This window comes from Equus przewalskii, chromosome 30, assembly GCF_037783145.1.
Source record: "Equus przewalskii isolate Varuska chromosome 30, EquPr2, whole genome shotgun sequence".
In the NCBI taxonomy this organism is placed as follows: Eukaryota; Metazoa; Chordata; class Mammalia; order Perissodactyla; family Equidae; genus Equus; species Equus przewalskii.
Window position 1 is genome coordinate 2,343,014 of NC_091860.1, and position 16,975 is coordinate 2,359,988.

Below are 16,975 nucleotides of genomic sequence, written 5' to 3' on the forward strand. Positions count from 1 at the left end.
ACCGGCGTGGGAGGGGCCCGGGGCGGGGGGGGGGGACCGGCGGGAGAGGGGCCCGGGGCGGGGGTTGGGGGGGGACCGGCGGGGGAGGAGCCCGGGGCGGGGGTTGGTGGGGACCGGCGGGGGAGGGGCCCGGGGCGGGGTGGGGACCGGCAGGGCAGGGGCCCGGGGCGGGGGGCGCGGGGCCGGGAGAGCGGGGTGCGCGCGCCTTCGCCGGCCCGAGCGGCCAGGGCACCGTGGGAACAGCACCATGAACTCAGTCAGTACAAATCTCTTTACATGACTTTCATGCATTTCATAATCCTTTTCCTAGTAGTAATAATAATGGCTAACATTTACTGAGCTCTCTGCCTTCAAAACGCATCAGAGTGTCAGTGCCGGCGTGAACGTCCGCCCGGGGAGCAGGGCCCCGTGTCTGTCCGTCCGCTGCTGCGCGGACAGCACCCAGAACAGCGCCTAACGCTCGGGGACGACGGGCGTGGGGGGGTGACCTTCGGCAGACAAGGCTCCAGCTGCCTTACTGATTCATCGAATCTTCCTCACGACCCACGAGCTGGGCCTTTATTATTATTTCCACTTTACGGATGAGCCGACTGAGTCCCGGAGAAGGTAACTAGCTCGTCCGAGGTCCCGGGTGCTGAGCGGCGAAGGCAGCGTCAAACCCAGGCATCTGAGTCCAGAACGGGCTGCTCCGGGCGGCTGGTCTTCACTTTTAGTTTTTCCTCAGTTTCCCTACATTTAATTTCCTATAATGCTTTTCTAACGGGTCAAACCATTTTATACCAAACCCTCCTTTACAAGCAAAAGGAAACCTTTATTTTGCTCTTTTTAAAGCATATGTTATTCAATATTCTTATTCCTGATGCCAAAGGTCTTGAACTAGTTTAGAGATAGAAAAAAATTAAGACCGGGGAATGGAAATATTACCTTAAGGAGAATCTTAAATTTATATTTTCTTTTAAGAGCCAATATATTATGATTTTTTAAATAAAAATGTATTTATACTCAAGTTTGCTCTGTGGTGCAGTATAAAAAATTGTTTTTAAGAAGTAAGTGATGTGAGGCAAAATTACCCAGGTCATAAAATTATAAATCTAACTTTTTAATCCTTAATTTTTATATAGTCTTGCTAATTTCTTCAGGACAATTTTATCTCTTTGATACAATCAGATAGATGTAAATGACACTGTGTTTAGAAAAGTACAGGCCTAATAGTAAAGAGAGAGAGAAAAACATGTTAACTGCAAATGCAGCCTGTGCTGACCTGTGATTTTTTTCAAGACACTCCTTATAGATTGGATACATTTAAGTTCACTTATTCAGGCAAAGCAACATCAAGCACAGCTTCTGTTTGACCGCTGTATTCTGTTGAGTTTGCTTAAGGAATTCTTTGTGTGATTTTGAACCCAGGAGTAATTTGTGACGTTAAAGCTCCCTATGTGGAAAGCTCCCTCCTCCACCTTCTCCCTCCCATTGCCTGTCCTCTTCTAACCCTGCCCTCCCAGTTGATGAAAATTGTACTCCAGCTCTCATCATCCCCACAGATTGCTCATTCCGACTGTATTTAGAAGAGGCTGGTAAGAGCAGGTAATAAGACTTGGCTGAGTGAGTGGCCGTCTTCTTTATATTTCTTGGGTCTTCTGGCTATAATCCAGTGGCACCTGAAAGTGAGAGAGGATATAGCATTAACCTGAGCCCTTTATTAGTAATCACATTTGTAAGTTACACCAATTCGTCACAAAAAGCTCATAATCTTAGAGCCATAGACTCTTAAGAGAACTTAATAATCATCTTGTACAACCTCTCAGGTAATTCAGAAATATATCTTTGCTAATTCATTACTGAATTATATTAGTAGAAAACCAAAGCCTTTTGACTAGGCTTCTCAGACAATGCAAATGTAAACTCTGCAATCTTACTTGAAGGCGTGGAAGAGCACACCGTGAAATTGTCACATCCCAAAGCCATTACCAGCCTAGGTACCAATTCAGAAGGCCCTCTCCCAGGAGAAAACAGTTCATTTCCTACTTTAATTTTTCAATCACTGATTATGAATCCTGGTTGAATATTTGTGTCTAAGTTTAAGAGGAAGCTCTTCAGCAGTTTTCTTTTTGCAACTGTAAAAGAGCCTTCCTTTGTAAATGTAGACACTTTGGGAAAAAACCCAAAAACAAACATGTTTTCTTACCAGATAGTTTTCATAAGTTTTGGTCCTGTCAAGTTTTCTTGTTAAAACATTAGATTTTCGACTTTGATTTATTTTATGTTCCTTTGATTGGGTCTAAGGATATTTAAGTGCATATAGACCTCAAATTTTCTAATCCAGATCTCTACATCTTTAATTTTTAGGGGAAAAGACCATGTTCCTCTTCTGCATTTCCCCAATTAACTCAACGAATCATGGCCTGCTCTGAGGAACACTTCCAAACATCTGCTAAGATCTCTTCCTTCCATGTCCCAGAGTCCTCCCAGTGGCGGTCCCCTTTCCCAACAGCACATCTTCACTGACCTAAGATTGATCCCCTCCTCTTGGCCCCAATCGATCTTTCAGCTTTTCTTGGGACGGGAGGGTTTTTGATGATCGAAAATTAAATACCTCCAAATATGTGTAACCTCAATAGTGAATACATTACAACACCGTAATTCACAATTTTTAAACTGACTGAAGTGATTTAGCAGGGTTTCAAAAGGAGACCCATGGGTAATGTGGTGATAACATTTACTTTCCAAAACTCCAGGGAAAATGAATCTACCTGGTTATGTTTTATAGATATTGTACCTTGTAATCATATACTATAGAGTGATGACACCATCAATATCATTTATAAAAGCTGGTGGTGCTGGGGCTGCCCTGTGGCCGAGTGGTTAAGTTCACGAGCTCCGCTGCGGTGGCCCTGGGTTTCGCAGGTTCGGATCCTGGGTGCTGACGTGGCACCACTCATCAGGCCATGCTGAGGCGGCATCCCACATGCCACAACTAGAAGGACCCACAAGCTAAAAATATACAACTATGTACCAGGGGGCTTTGGAGAGAAAAAGGAAAAATAAAATCTTAAAAAAAAAAAAGCTGGTGGTGGTGAAACTAAGGACATGATTCCATTCTACACAGATTAATAATTCTATACAAGTTAAACCAAATTTAATTTACCAACCTGTGTGTCTTACTAGTTATTTAATTCAAGGTATTTGTCCTTTTGTGCCCTTCAGGTAGGGCCACCATCCGCCACCATCCGGGTGGGGAATATCTCTGATTCTTCCCTTTCTCTTACCCTTTAACCTAACAAATCTCAAGGCTTTCTGACTACAACTCCAAATATTTTTCATCTATGTCCCCCACATGAATATTAGAAAGGAAGAAAAAGGACATTATTTATTGATGATATGATTGTCTACATAGAAAACCCAAAAGAATCTATAGAAAAATTATGAAAATCAATAGAAGAGTTTGGATAGGTTGCTGAATACAAAATCAACACACAAATGCCAATTGCATTTTTATACACTAGCAAAGGTAGTTAGATATGATTTACAGTAGCAGCAAAAGTGTTAAGGAACAAGAGAGAAATCTTCCAGAATGAGCAAGCTCTTTATGAAAACATTTTACAACTTTGTGGATTGATCTTAAAGAAGGGCTAAATAAATGGAAGGCTGTATTGTGTTCATAGAAGGAAAGACTCAAGATCAATTGTTCCTATATGGATCAATTCATTTTAAACCAACGTCCCCAAGTGTTTGCCCCATCCTTCTCTGCCTGGGAACTTATGAACTGATCTTAAAATGCATGAAGAAGAGCAAAGGGCAAAGAATTGGCAAGAGACTCCTGAAGAGGAGTCTTGGTTTGCTATAGACTTATGATATAAGCCATGGTAATAAAGACCGTGGCTATTGGCACAGGGTCAGATGGACCAAATAAAGAGAACAGAAAACCCAGGAACAGACTAATACAAACATGCAAACTCTATTTATGACTGGGCAGGCACTGCAGATCAGTGAAAAAGGATGGACGATTCAATAAGTGCTATTGAACCAACTGGCTATCCATACAGAAAAAAATCAAGTTAGATTGATCCCTTGCACATTAAAACTCTATTCTAGATAAATTAAAAACTTAAAATCAAAAGGCAAAACTGAAAAATTTAGAAGACAAATATGAGAACTTACTTGTGAACTTAGAGTAAGTATAGATTTTTAAAATCAACTGCAAAAAGCACAAACTACAGAGGAAAATAATGATAAATTCAACTACATTAAAAATAAAATGGTTGCTCATTTAAAGACAACTTAGAAGAGTGAAAAAGGAAGTCACAAACTGGGAGAAGATATTTGCAATATATATCATCGACAAAGGATAAAAATACAAAATATATAAATTACTTAAATCAATAGGAAAATGACAATCCAACAGGAAATAAAAAATGGGCAAAGGCATTAAAAAATACTTCACAGAAAAGGAAATGTAATTGACCCATAAATGTATGAAAAGGTGCACAATCTCATCTGGTAATCAAGGCAAGGAAAATTAAAACCACCAATGAGATACTATTTCACACCCACCAAAAAACTAAAAAGTCTAACAATACTAAGTGTTGGAGAGAATGTGGGGAAGTGGAAATTTCTACTCTGGAAAATAATTTCACAGTGACTAGTAAAGTCAACATGTACAGAACCTATGACCTAGAAACTCTACTCCTAAGAAATATATCCTAGAGAATTTCTAGCACATGTGCACTAGAAGACTTATACAAGAAATCCGTAGCGGCCTTGTTCCTAACAGCAGAATACTGAAAGCAGCACAAACGGCTGCAACGACTAGGATGGACAGATGGTAGCATAGTCATATGATGGTGACGTGTGTCACCGGCACGATCCTGCATTGATGCACTTGAATCTCAGAACGTTCATTGCAAAAAGCATGTCCTACTCTATACACTATACAATTTCATTTCTATAAAGTATAAAATAGGCGAGAATGAATATCTTGCTTAGGGATGTGTATTTACTGGGTAAAACAAAGGGAAACAGTGGGTATTTGACGTGAAATTCAGGAAAGAGGAGGAGTTAAGAAGGGGTTACCTAGAAACAAATTGTTTCTTTAAACAATTTCTTTAAATAATTATTCTTTAACTGTACGTATACCATTACATAAAAGAGAGAGAAGCAGAGATGGCAGAATGAGAGAGGGAGGGAGACAGAGACTTTCCAGAGGTTCAGCTGCGTCCTTGTCGTGTGATGTTCTGGGTCTTTATAATAATATTTCCTTCTCTGTTTCCGAGTGTTATGGGCTGAATGGTGTTCGCCCAAAATTAGTATGTCTAAGCTCTAACCTCCAGGACGTCAACGTGACTGTGTTTGGAGACAGAGTCTTTACAGACGTAACTAAGTTAAATGAGGTCGCTGCGGGGCGGAGGAGCCCTGGTCCAGTGTGAGGGGTGTCTCCTTAAGAAGAGGAGATGAGGACACAGACACACAGAGAAGACCATATGGTGTGACAGGGAGGAGACGGCCCCGTGCAAACCGAGGAGAGAGGCCCCGGGGGAACCCAGCCCTGCCCACGCCTGGCTGTCGGACTCTGGCCGCCGGAGCAGCGAGGACATCAGTGTCTGCTGTTGAAGCCCCGGCCGCGCGGCCCGCTCCGCCCGGCGGGGCCTGGCGCCCCTCGCCACCTGCCGCCCCAGCCCCGCCGCGGGGGCCTCGCCGCGCCGCCTCCCTCCGGGCCGCCCCTTCTTCACCGAGGGCGACGCCCCCCGGGACTTGGGGTCACACTGCGCCTGCTCTAGCGTCACAGGAGCACTGTCGGCCGGCAGCCTCTGTCCCCGTGTCCCTCCTCGTCCTGGACGTGGCTCCCTGCGGCGGCCCCGAATCTTCGCCTTCTCCGCGCGCGGGCGCCGGGCGCACCGAGGGCGCTCGCGGGGCTCGTGGGTGCAGCGCGGAACGGGGACGGGACGGTGTAGCGAGCATCACCCAAGTACAACCCTGGGGTATGCATTTTATTTAATTTTGCCTTAAAATATTGCATAACTTCTGAGGAGAGGAGGGAGGGGGACATCGGATACTGAAATCGCTTTGCCTTTTTAGTGAGTTTTCCCTTAAAATGAAAAGCGAACATCACCACTAATGCCCCCATTCCATTTCCCAAAAGAAAGTACGAGCTTGAATCGCTGCAGACGATCGTGTGGGAAGAGCGTGTCCTCCCTCAGATGTTTGACCGCCGCCGGGTCCACGCCATCTTCACTCAGCAAAGGCTTGCTGAATGCCTGTCTGCGCTGGGCACTGGGGAGAGTGAACAAGACTCTCCTGTGAGGCCCTCATTCTTGTGAGAGGAGACAACGAACGGGAAAATACCAGATGGTACCGTGAGTGTGCAATGAAATACTTGATGTAGGTTATGGGATAGACAGTAGTGGGGGCTCCTTTAGACTGAGTGCTCTGGGATGCCCCATCTGAGGAGCTGGCATTGGAGCTGCACCCTGATGACAAGATGCAGACACATGGAAATCGTAAGGAAGAGCATTCCAGAAGGAGGGAATAGAAAGTGCAGAGGCCCATGCAAGAACACAGGAACAGAAGGGAGGCCAGTGTGGCTCGGGTGTAGCAGGCGCCAGGGAGTTAAGTGTGGGCAGGCGGAGGGCAGGTGACGTCCCGTCATGGTGAGCGGATCGTGACATAAGATCAAATGAGGTTTTTATTCCAGATGTGGTGGAAAGTCACTTAAGGGTTTTAAAAAGAGGAGCGGCACGATCTGACTCGTATTTTTAAAAAGATCATCTGGCTCCTGCATGGAGAATAGATGGGGGTGGGATGGTGAGGGGAAGGGAGAAAACAAGGAGCCCAACTATGAGGCTGCAGGAATCCAGGCCCCAGAAGGTAGCGCTTGCCAAGGATCTGGTGAGAACTGGGCAGATTCAGGGTGAGCTTTGCGAGTGGAGTCCATAAACCGTGAGGGTGAGGGAAAGGAGGACGCAGGGTGATTTTCAGGTTTGTGGCTTGAGCAACTGGCTGCATGCTGGGGCCGTTTACTGAGAACCAGCCTAGGAGAGCAATGTTTCGGGGGTGATGGTGGGGTGGGGTATCTAGAGTTCTTTTTAAATTTCAGATGCCTTTTCTGCATCCAAGAGGCAATGTCTTGTGAACAGATAGAAACAGGAGTCTGGGAATCAGAGAAAAGGTGGGACCTGGGTAACTATGCCCATCCTTCTGTCTACACATCCATCTGTCTCTCTTTCAGTGTCAAGGTCATGGATGCTGTTTAAGCCCATGGGACTGAATGGGATTGCCTGGGGAGCCAGGAGAGATGAAGAAGATGCCGAGGCTGACCTTTGTGGTACTCCAAATTTTAGTGATCTTCACATTAGAGATGTCCAGCCAAGGTGACAGAAAAGGAGCAGCCAGAAAGGCAGGAGAAAGATCAAAGTAACCGATGTCATGGAAGCCAAGAGAAGAGATGCTTCAGGAGGAAGGAGGATTTGAAGTGTTACCGAAGAGCCAAGTAAGAAAAGATCACTGGATGTGGAAACAAGGAAGTTGTGTGTGACCTTGACAAGGGGGATTTCAGTGGGACTGTGGAGACAGGAACGGGATTTCAGATTTATGAGAAAATGGGAGGTGAGAGTAAGGTCGGCAATACCAAAGGGGACCTTCACAAGGTCTTGTTTGAAAGAGTAGCAGAGAAATGGGGGCACTTTCTGGAGGGAGGTGCAGGGACAAAGGAAGCTGGTGGGGCTTTTGTTTTTTGTTCAAGAAATGAGATTCTGGAACTTGTTTATATGCTAATAGGAATGATTTAATAGAGAGGGAAGTACTCATGATGAAAAATTTGGGAACCAAAGTTCTTGAGACAAGAGGAGATAAAAAACAGAATTTGAGTTATTGTCAACAAAAGTGTTGCTAAAAATTTATTTTGAAAAAATCAGTTATTCCCTAACTCCAAATTATAAAATAATATTAATAATAATGATAATGACAATGAGATAACTACTTTTATTATGCACTTTCTGTAAGTCAGATACTCTGTGCTTTATTTATTTTATCACTCCAACAATACCTAGACTAAAAATTTATGATTATTATTTATTTTTTTCTTTGAGGAAGATTAGCCTTGAGCTGACATCTGCAGCCAATCTTCCTCTTTTTGCTGAGGAAGACTGGAACTGAGCTAACATGCGTGCCCATCTTCCTCTACTTTATATGTGGGACGCCTGCTACAGCATGGCTTGACAAGCGGTGCGTAGGTCCGTACTCAGATCTGAAGAGGTGAACCCTGGGCCACCGAAGTAGAGCACGCAAACTTAACTGCTGTGCCACTGGGCTGGCCCCCCCGAAATTTATTATTTTTTTTACAAAGTTTTACAAATGAGCAAGCTGAGGCTCAGAGAGTTGCATCTGCTGATGATGAATAGGTGGCAGATCTAGGGTCCATATCCAGACTGGTTGATGCCAGTGTTTCAATTGCTCAGTGACACTTAGACTCAGGCTGGCAAGCCCCTCTCCCCCACGCCCCTCCATCCTGTGCTTCCCCCAAACCCTGCAGGCCCTGGGTTCCTGCCACAGAACGCCGTGTATGATTATTGTGACAAAACTGGGAACCTGTCACACTGTTCTGTTTAGAAAGCTGCTTCATTTTTTATTACTTGAAATTATTATCTCGCCCATGACTAAAATGGTTACCACTCCTAAAGCAAGTGCTATTTTCACACACCAGCCATTCCCTGAAAACAAAAAGTCCTGTGGGAATAAGTATGATGTGTTCAGGACAAGTTCTAACAAGCTGTGTTTAAGGCTATTTATATTTTCTAAAGGCTCTTTTATTTGGAGTTCATAAATAAATGTGTATGTTTACATTACAATCTGCTTGAGAGGAAGAATTTAGTTTTTTACTGGTTTGTATTTCCTTTATAATTCTCTAAGAGCTTGGTATGCAGAAAAGACGTTCAATAGTGGAACTGCCGCCTGGTTGATGGAAAGTGTTCATGGAAAGCTCAGACTCTGTTTCCTCCTATCTAGGTCATGAAGCTCCAGGGAAAGAGAACTTTATTGGATTGTATCCATGATTGAAAAAGCCTTCCTTCCATTTCTAACATCAATCTGGGGAATGATCAATTGCTAAACTTTGAAAATACGCTATTCATTGCGCACGTACGCCATGTAAGAGGCCCTCATTATCTGAGCATAAAAAGCTACTTAAATGGGATCCGCTTCCAATGGGGAACAAAATGTCGTACTAATTCATTTTTTTAAAGTGTTTGTGATTTATCTGGAAAAAATGAAACTAAAGTGAAAAATTTAAATTTTTCAAACTTATATGAAGAAGATTTAGGTTATATCATATTGCAATATGAATTTAGTCTTAGAATAAACCAAGAATGCGCGAGTTATTTATTTGGGGAGGGGTGAACTTTCCTGGCACAGCTGCACAATACGGCAGCCTCATGGCTGCTGATGCCTCGCGGCTGATTTTACAGGCTGACCATAAAAACAATCGTTTTCATGAAAATACCCCGTAGCTTTATCAGCTCTCCCAGGGGCCCTTCTTCATCCTTTGATATTTGAATAGTTCTTTGCTGAAGCATCTGTCGGGCATCACCTTTGCAGATTGTTTAGTTTGTAACAGTCTGACACTGGCAGATCCTCCCTGGGTGACAGCTCTACCTGTGCTGAGAGCTGATCTCCAAAATCGTTTCCATGAAAACCACCTATTTCATGAGATTGCAGTTCCATTCTGTGTACATCTGCACCGGATGTTACCTCAGACAATCTTGACTTAGGACCCTGACGAGCTGCATGGCGACAGGGACGTGAACATGTAGCAGGAAGAGATGTTACGATGGTTCATTAATGGCCTGTTTTCTTGCTTCCCTAAGCTGTGTATCTTTGGAGCTAAGATAGAAACGTTTGCCCATCCCTATTTGAAGTAGTGGGGTGGAGGGAGTGGAGAAAAGAGGAAAGAGTTAGCATGATTTAAAGTCTTTGCTCTTGCTTCCTTTCCCACTTCACCCCATTCAGGTCTCTTATGTTCCATATTTCCTGGAATAACAGTTTCCCTCCTGCTTCAACGCTAACCCTAGTTACTAAGGTTTCGTAACCACTTCTTTCTCCCAGCCACAGTCACTGAGGAGGAGAGAAAGGGAGCCTGGAAGATCCTGGAGGATAAAAGTGCTTTTCCAAGAGGCATTTGGACCATTAAACTATGATGGGATGGATTTAGGCTCTGAGAAAAGGTAGGAGGATTGCACCTTTAGTCCCCATCCCATAATTTAAATTCCCGGTGCGCCCCACAGCCCAGGGTGTAGCTCTGGAGCAGCAACTCTAATTACAGCCCTGCAGGGAGTGCCGTCATGCTGCATCCCATCTCCCTCTCTACCACCTGCAGTCCACCACTCCCCACCCACCGAACCTCTGCGGCCCAGCCCAGCCCAGCCCGAAGCCGTGTCTCCATGGCTCTGCCAAGGCCGAAAGCCAGGTTACACGACCATTCTGTTCCAGGAGCATTGTCTTAAGCCACAATGGGATTCCTTCACATCTACAGGTTTTCTGCTTGTCTAGACTATAAGAATCTATGTTAATTAGGTGGATCTATTTGTACCGACATGTAAAGATGTCCAAGATACATTAAGTGAAAAAAATTTGCAAAACTGTGTCCATAATATAATATTTTGTTAAAATATTTATATTTATATACATATTAATTCATGGAACCTGATGTTAAAATTGAAGTTTCAGTGAAATTGACAAGGTATGTTAGATACCAGACAGCACATGAAGGGTGACACAGGTTACCCTGGAGGAATCTTTAAAGGAAATCTTGAAAACTGGCTCTGGGACCCTTGAATCCTCTGACCCAGAGGATTTCTTGAATATAACAAAGTGGAGATAGAGGGTTTTGTGAGGAAATTTCTTTGAAGAGTTCTGCTACCCCGGGCCAGGAGCTGGGAAGTGCGAGGTCCTGTATCTGAAGCCCCGAGAGGATAGGCTCCTACCGACAATTAGAGAGCTTGGTTTGTGTTTCTTGGAGTTGAGAGACACCAGGGATTGGTGCCTGATTCATGCCTCAGAAAGCAAAAGGGGCTTGTGACAGGGCAGAGAGAGTGGAGGGCTGTGTTTGAGAAGTAACTGTGCTCCCGTCTATCCATGGGCATGACTGTTCTCACAGATCCTGGGCCACAAGGGAGACAGAGCCAGCATGCAGGACCTAAGGTCCATTTTAAGTCCAAAAGGAGTGCTGGGGAGGGCCAGTGAACTCCATCAGTGAGAATCGGAGTGAGGAGTGGGTCCTCAGAGAGCTGAGGGTTGAAATGGGCTTTAGTCAGTAAAGGAGAGGCATCACCCAGGCTGAGGGCCTAGCAGGGGACCTCCAAGATGCCTCAGAAACAGCCTGGAGAGGGGTATGACCCTCAGCATTTGTGGCCCAGAGAGCAGCAGTCAGCAGCCAAGGAAGGAGGTCTGTCTGTCCTCTCACCTCACTTCCCCAACCCCTTGACTCTGCCAAGTGAGCAAGTGGGGAAGAGGGGAAAAGAGAAAGAAAACCAGACCCCACTACCTTCAGGAGAGGAAAAGTCTCTCCTTTAACGAAGTCTGAATTGATGAATAAAACCTTGGACTGGATACCTACTTTCTGATTCAATGCTGTATTTTGCAATTGCGTAACAGTCTGCTATCTAAAAACTGAGGAAGAAAATTGAGGAGACTGCCAAGTTTTCAGCCAGTGGTAGGGGAAAACCTCCCTACTGAATAAACTTTAAAGGGGTAGAGGGAAACAAAAATACAGTGGGGGTTTCTATGACACTCCTTTATTGTGCTTTGGAGAGACTAGTTTCTCGTAAACAAGGTAGGATGTCAGAAGGAGGATGCATCACTTTGGTTATCTCTGAGGGGCGGGGACGTGGGAGTTGTTCATTTTTTCTCTTATCTACTTCCATTATGTTTGAATTATGTAAACAGAGCATGGTTACTTTTGTAATCAGAAAAGCTATGATGATAAATGTGCCCATCCAAAATATAAGGGGAAAAATCAACACCACGTGTAAAATATTATTGGCTAGAAAGAGAGCAAGCTGAAAAATGAAATAATCATTGTTGCTAACATTTGTAGAATGCGTTACATTTTACAAAACATTTTCACTTTAATGATCTCATTTGATTGTTACAGCAACTCTGGAGTTAGGTTTTGAATTATTCACAGTGTGCAGATGTAGAAACAGAGTGTCATAATTGTTGGTTACTTTGCTTAGCTGACAATACTTGCTGGTGAAGAGAAGGCTCGAGTTTGTCTTCTGGCCATGAGTCCCATATTCTTCCTATTTCACAACACCCACTGCTGGACAGCAAGGACGTTTTGTTGTCAGGAGGTATTCGCTCGCCCACTCCCAATGGACCGCACTTGGAGCCCTACTGGCCCTGACATGATAAAGCCACATTAACGCAGCCTGCATTGACAGTACTGTTCCGAACAATATTCCACTTCCCTCTCTAAACATGCGATCTCTATATGCTTAACACCTCACCTTTCTCCTCACCTTCCAACTGATATTCTTGCTGAGTTCCATACCTGTTGATGACCCAATTGTTTTTCCAGTATCACAGTCCTAACTTCATTTTTCTTTGATTTCTCCTTCTCATTTTATTCCATACTTGGTCATTTTTAAGTCTTTTTTTTTTCGAGGAAGATTAGCCCTGAGCTAACATCTGCCAATCCTCCTCTTTTTGCTGAGGAAGAATGGCCCTGAGCTAACATCCATGCCCATCTTCCTCCACTTTGTATGGGGGACGCCTGCCACAGCATGGCTTACCATGTGGTGCCATGTCCACATCCAGGATCCGAACCGTGAACCCGGGCCCCCAGGAAGCAGAACATGTGCACTTAACTGCTGCGCCACCAGTCCAGCCCCTTAAGTCTTTTTGATTGTCTCCTAGAGGAACTCACAGGTCTGTCCATAGCCCATTTCCATGGATTGGATCCTCCCCACTTGGTTCAGACATGTAATTTTCTAAGCAGCTCGTTGCCAATCATCCATTTTTTAAATTACCCTTTTCTGGAAGCTTCGTCTGACCACAGAGGTTTCTAGCCTTTGTGTTCCGATGGTACACTGCACGGCGTGTTATAATGGCCTGTTTACATCACTCTCCAGCCCCTCGCTCCCAAGAAGAGGACATCCTTGAGGGAAGAGATTACATCTCTTTTTATCACCATTATTTAGCATAGTGCTTGGAAAAAGTACTAATTTCCCAATAAAAGTTGAATAAGTGAATGAATAAATTTTTTTGCAAAAAACTCAAAGATCTGCAAGGACACTTTTGGAGCATGTGAAACTCAGTTGTGCAGAAGTGAGAAAAGGGATGTGGGATGTCAGGAGGGGGGGAGATCTCTGTGGAGTCTCCAGGGCTCTGGACTATGGTCCAGTTGTGCTGAGAGAGTGCAGGGAGAGGAGAGGGAGCATGAGCATCTTCCTGGACCGGTGAGGTACAGACACTGGGGAAACGAGCCGGCTTCGGGGCCACAGCCTGCACATCCCACGCGTTTCTGACTCTGGGCAGCTTTAGGCCCACAGGGAAGTTTCAGAGGGACTTGGGAGAAAGCTTGGCTGACCTGGTCTCCAGTTGTGGTTAGTGAGGCGGGTGAGTAAGCTCAGGGCTCTCCCCGGGGCTTGGAGAGCATCAGGGTTTCCCAGCTAGGGTGGGAGGGGCGAGCTGCAGCGGCACAGTGGAGACACTGTGGGCCCGCCCAGAGGCAGTAAGTGCGAGTGGTCTGCCAGGGAGCGCAGCAGATGGTGTGCAGTCCTGTGGTGTGGGGGGGGGTGAGGGGCTCTCCATTCAGGGTGGGGGTGCTATCCCGAATCCTCGCTGCGTGGGGTGGGGTGGGGGCAGGGGCGCAGTACCTCCTGGAATCGCCACTTGGTACCATTCTGCCTGGCTGGAGAGGCAGAGAGGCAATCGCAGCTGATCCATCTCCTTTCCACACCAGACATTTTCACCTTCCCGCTTTATTCCAGACCTTCAAAGATTGTTCGCCGACTGCTGAATAAAAGGGAAATTTTAGCACGAAAGGCCCACCGTTATCTGCCCAACATTCATTTCCCCTTCACCTCCAGCCACTCACTTCCAAGAATCCTCCACTTCCACAAGGCCTGTCTGGTTCTTACTGCTTCCCAAAAAGGCTCGTGTGGTCCTGCCTCCTGCTCTCACTCAGTGGACTCCCTGCCCCGCCGAGGGACCTGGAACCACCCTCTGCACCAGGGAAGAAAGGCATTGTTCTTGGCTCCACATGATTGCTGGGCTGAGCAGAGACCCTGGCAGCAGGGGGAGGTTGCGCACACATTAGTGCACAGACACGCACACAGGCACGTGCACACATATACATACCCATGCACACGCACTGCACACATACACACACATCGTAACAATCTCTAGCGTGTTCAGAGCAAGGAGGTCTGAACTTCCCGCTTCCCCCAGCCGCCTCTCAGGCTGCAGTCAGTGCTGGTGCTGAAGGTTTCGAGACACTTTGCTCTGTATCAAATGTTCTCTCAACATTGATTCCTGTTACATAAAATTAGAGTGGGGCGTGTAATTCATTTTGCTCTCGTTCTCCAGTACTCTAGGCCCCACAGCCCCCTAAAGAGAACCCCAGTTCGATGATTCCTTACATAATTTATTCAACACATGAATGAGGACCCTTTGCTGCGCCAGTTTGTTGAGGCCAATGGTTATTAGGAAATTATAACCCCGGGAGTCCTGGGTGTGCCTGGGAGATGCACGTGTTAACCAGCGCGTGTCAGACTCGGCGTGCGTCAGGCCACGAGGAGGCCTTCTTAGAACGCGGCCGGCCGGCGGCTGCTTCGGAGCTTCCCATCCAGTCGGTCTGGCGTGGGACCTCAAAGTCTGCATTTCTAACACGTTCCTGGGGGATGCCGATGTCGCTGGTCCAGGGGCCACACTTTGAGAACCACTGCTGCAACCTCACACTCATTGTAAGAGTATAGCCTGAGATAGTAGAATAAGCTGAGTAAGGGGAGGAATTTGCACTCATTTTGTTCATGGCTGTATCCCTAGGGCTAGAACAGGGCCTGGACATAGTGGACACTCAACAAACGTGAGTTGAATGAATGATAGAGTTGTATGCAAAATATAATGGGCGCCCAGAAGTGGGAGGAGTGTCTTTGCTGGGGGGTTTTGATGACAGCTTTGCAGAGGAGGTGATGTTAGGGAATGAGCAGGAATTCTTAATTGGAGAAGAGTGTTCTAGTCAGAGGAGACAGCGTGTGGCCTGGCATGGGAGGGCAAGAGCACTGGGGTATGTTTGCCACAGAAACGTCTCCCATCGTTCTCCATTCTCCGAGGCCTGGGTCACCTCAGTTCTGACCAGTTCAGCCCATGGGGACTTTTCCTCTTTTCATTTTTATGACAACAAAGCCAATGCTTCTAAACATCACTGGTGAGAAGAATCACCCAGGCAGCTGGATAGAAACACAGATTTCGGGCCCACCCCACACCTGCTGAATCAGAGTCTCGAAGGGAAAGCCATGGGGCTATATTAATAAGCATCCTGGGTGATTCTCACCATCAGGCCACACTGTTTTAAGGGGAACCTTAGAATTTCAAGGCATTTTAAAATATAATTCAAAGACTTCATTGTATAGATGGATTAGTTTCCTATTGTTATGTGACAAAATGCCACAAACTTAGTGGCCTAAACACACATACATTTATGATCTCCGTTTCTGTGGGTCAGAGGTCCAGGCACGGCTGAGCTGGGCCCTCTGCTCTGGCTCTCCCATGCTGCTGTCAAGGTGTTAGCAGGGCTGCGTTCTCATCTGGAGGTTAGATGAGGGAAGAAACTTTCCAAGCTCGTTCGTTGTTGGCAGAATTCACTTCCTGGTGCTACATGATGGAAGCCCGGCTTCTCACCTGCTGCAGCTGGTTGTCCTCTGGCTCTGCGGGCAGCCACAGCACCCTGCCACAGGGCCCTCTCCACAGGCTGTTCACAACATGGCAGTTTGTTTCTTCAGGGTCAGCAGGGGTGTCTCGCTCTAGTGTGCCAGGATGGAGTCTTACTTGAGGGAGCATAATTACAGGAGTGGCATCCCATCATAGTGCCATATTCCATTGATTAGAAACAAGGTACAGGTTCTGTTCACATGCAAGGAGAAGGATCACACTATGGGGTAATTCACTAGGGGTTGCTTTGGGGTGTATCTGCCACAATAGGTAAGGAAATGGAACCTCTGAGAGATTGGCTTGTCAAGATCCCAGGAGAATGAGAGGCAACTGTGGAATAAGCCATATTTCTTGCTTCCAGCAAAATATTCTTTCTATTCTATGTTGCGTCTCAGATTCTACTCACCATATATTGTTTTAAACCATGGTCAGCACACTTCTTCTGTAAATAACCAGATAATAAATATTTTAGATTTTGTGGACCATATGGTCTCTGTTGTAATTTCTCACCTCTGCTGATGGAGCACAAAAACAGCCATAGATAATATGGAATGAGTGAGCATGCCTGAGTTCTAATAAATCTGTATTTATGGACACTGAAGTTTGAATTTCATGTACTTTTCACAAGTTACAAAATATTATTCTTGTTTTGATTTTTTCCGCAACCATTTAAAAATGTAAAAACCATTCTTAGGTCACAGCCCACAGAAAAGCAGATGTCGGGTCAGATTTGGCCTGTGGGCCAAACAAACAGCAGTGCTTTCATGAGAATATGCCTCCTTTATCAGGGAGAGGGGGGGACCACTTGTCATAGGTGTGTCTGCCGGGTACACAGTTGGCATTTACCCTTTTAAAAATAATAACAATGTAGGAATCGTAATGACACCTCCCTCACAAGGTGCGCTCTGAAGTGAAGACGATGCCCCAGCTCCGCTAGGTGAAATGTTTTCCCCTAAGCGACAGGTGTCTTGCTGGTCACTGCGATTGAGATTTATTTACGAATCTGTGTTGAGCACGTGTTGTGGCCTGAGCACTATTGCAGATACTGAAGACA

At 45.6% G+C, this 16,975-nt stretch overlaps 1 long non-coding RNA gene across 3 annotated transcripts; it reads left to right on the plus strand.

The window, feature by feature from the left end:
- The first annotated feature begins 206 nt into the window (after positions 1–206).
- Positions 207–13,238, plus strand: LOC139080435 (uncharacterized). Of its 3 annotated transcripts, XR_011534947.1 has the most exons (5): positions 207–5,975; positions 6,137–7,483; positions 8,998–9,138; positions 10,093–10,211; positions 10,310–13,238. It is a non-coding gene; the product is annotated as an uncharacterized lncRNA (long non-coding RNA). The 3 variants fall into 3 exon arrangements; XR_011534945.1 differs by having other exon boundaries at positions 10,093–13,238; XR_011534946.1 differs by lacking the exons at positions 8,998–9,138; positions 10,093–10,211; positions 10,310–13,238 and having other exon boundaries at positions 6,137–8,844.
- Positions 13,239–16,975: the final 3,737 nt, after the last annotated feature.